Source organism: Elephas maximus, chromosome 17 (genome assembly GCF_024166365.1).
Source record: "Elephas maximus indicus isolate mEleMax1 chromosome 17, mEleMax1 primary haplotype, whole genome shotgun sequence".
NCBI classification, from domain to species: Eukaryota; Metazoa; Chordata; class Mammalia; order Proboscidea; family Elephantidae; genus Elephas; species Elephas maximus.
In genome coordinates this window covers 21,223,877-21,226,002 of record NC_064835.1, presented here as the reverse complement: position 1 = coordinate 21,226,002, position 2,126 = coordinate 21,223,877, and the positions used below count along the sequence as shown (strand labels likewise).

The 2,126-nt window shown below is 38.9% G+C and overlaps 1 pseudogene; it reads right to left on the bottom strand.

Annotated features, from left to right (window-relative positions):
• Positions 1 to 568: 568 nt before the first annotated feature.
• LOC126061054 (olfactory receptor 150-like) lies at positions 569 to 1,541 on the bottom strand (annotated as a pseudogene).
• Positions 1,542 to 2,126: the final 585 nt, after the last annotated feature.

Here is a 2,126-nt window from a genome sequence, read left to right as displayed (position 1 = left end):
CTATATAAATATGAATAAATCCTCTGAAACATACAATTTTTATAAAGTTATTTCAAGTTATCACCCATCATGTGAAAAAAAAAGCTTTTCACTGGATGTGTTCGTTCAATGCCCGGAATAATACAATAAAAATTACTCACACATGGATTTCAAGTGATTAAAAATTATTTATTTTACAGATCTTTTTTTTCCAGATGAGTTTGTTTGTACACTTCTTGGTAAACAAGGGATAATACATGAAGTATTAAGATCAAAGGACACAGACCACACAGATCATTCTATGTATTATGATAGGTAAATCTTATCTAACAAAGTGCCAAATTCCATGTATATAAATTATAATCTCGCCACACGAAGGCCTTTGAAGATGTTTAAAAATGATTAGAGGCAATATGGGTTACTACTGGTGACCTCTGAGACTTCCTACAATTGATGCTGCCCTGCATGTGACAGCCCTGCACATGACACTATGTATCTAGTGTATCCTTAGACCTTTCTTCCAAAAAATCAAGTGATGGCAATAATCTCACTGTTTATGAATATATGTTGCTGTCTCTGAACTCCCTCCTTACTGGATCTTCTTCAAGAATTCTAAATATTTGCTACTGCAAAATGATCTTTTCTCAGTGATTTTATTTAGAGCAACTTTGACATCCTTATTCCTCAGGCTATAGATCATAGGGTTCAGCACTGGCACAATAATGGAGTAAAACACAGAAGACACTTTCCCTTTGTCCATGCAGCTGATGTTTGATGGCTGCAGGTACATGAATGCTACAGAATTATAGAAGATTGTAAGAGCCAAAATGTGGGAGCTGCATGTGCTGATGGCTTTGGACCTGCCTTCAGTGGAGAGGATTCTCAGGATACTGGCAATGAGGGAAACATAGGAGCCAAGGATGGTCAAGGTTGGTGCTACAACATTAAATGCACCGAAGCTCAAAATTACCACTTCATTGGTATAAGTGCTGGAACATGAGAGCTCCAGTAGTGGAAAAATATCACAGAAATAATGGTTGATTATATTATCCTTGCAGAAAACCATTCTTAGCCTGCAAACTGTGTGAGCTGTGGCGCCAATCGAGCCCATTATATATACCTCAACTACCAACCAGGAGCAGACCTAATCAGACATGGTGACATTGTAGAGCAATGGCTTACATATGGCAACATAGCGATCATATGCCATCACAGCCAACATATGACATTCTGATATAACAAAAAAAGCAAAGAAGTAGAGCTGAGTCATGCATTCAGGATAGGAGATGGTGTTCTTCTCTGTCACAAAGTTCACCAGCATTTTGGGGGGTAATGACAGTGGGATAGCAAAGATCAATGAAGGACAAACTGCTGAGGAAATAGTACATGGGGGTGTGCAGGTGAGAACTGACCCCAATCAATGTGATCATGCCCAGGTTCCCCACCACTGTGACCACATAGGTTCCTAAGAAGAAAAGAAAGAGGGGCAGCTGTAGTTCTGGCTTTTCAGTTAACCCAGCAAAGATAAACTCAGTCACTGTGGAGTGATTTCTTGCTGCCATTTCCCTCTGGGAATTTTATGAAGGAAGAGAAGAAGAAATTAGACATAGGTGGTTATTTATGCAGTGAGAAATAGATGCAAGTCTTGTCATTCAGGTATCTCCAATTCTCCCTCCCTGTACCAGCTCTACATTGGAAGTTAAAGACTCTGTTGTCCCAGTTTATAGATCATGCAAATAAACATCAGATGAAATTAATTCTTTTTTGTTTCTGTTTTATGTGTTGGTCTTAGTACTGACCAGTCTCTGAACATCCAAAGAACTGTTCTGGTAACTTAGAATATTGAGTGTTCTGAGCCCTGGTGGTAAAATAGTTAAGTACTTTTCTGCTAAATGGAAGGCTTGCAGTTGAAACCCACTCAGTGGCTCTGTAGAAGAAAGACCTGACAATCTACTTTTGTAAAGACTAAAGCCTAGAAGGCTCTATGGGATACTTCTGCTCTATCACGTGGAACCGATATGAGTTTAAAATCGACTCAATGGCACCTAACAACGAAGACAACAACAAAGCACTTTCATGCCTTATTTGCATTCTTCTCAACTCTTCTGCAAAACATATACTACCACATTGGAACCTTGCTACTGATA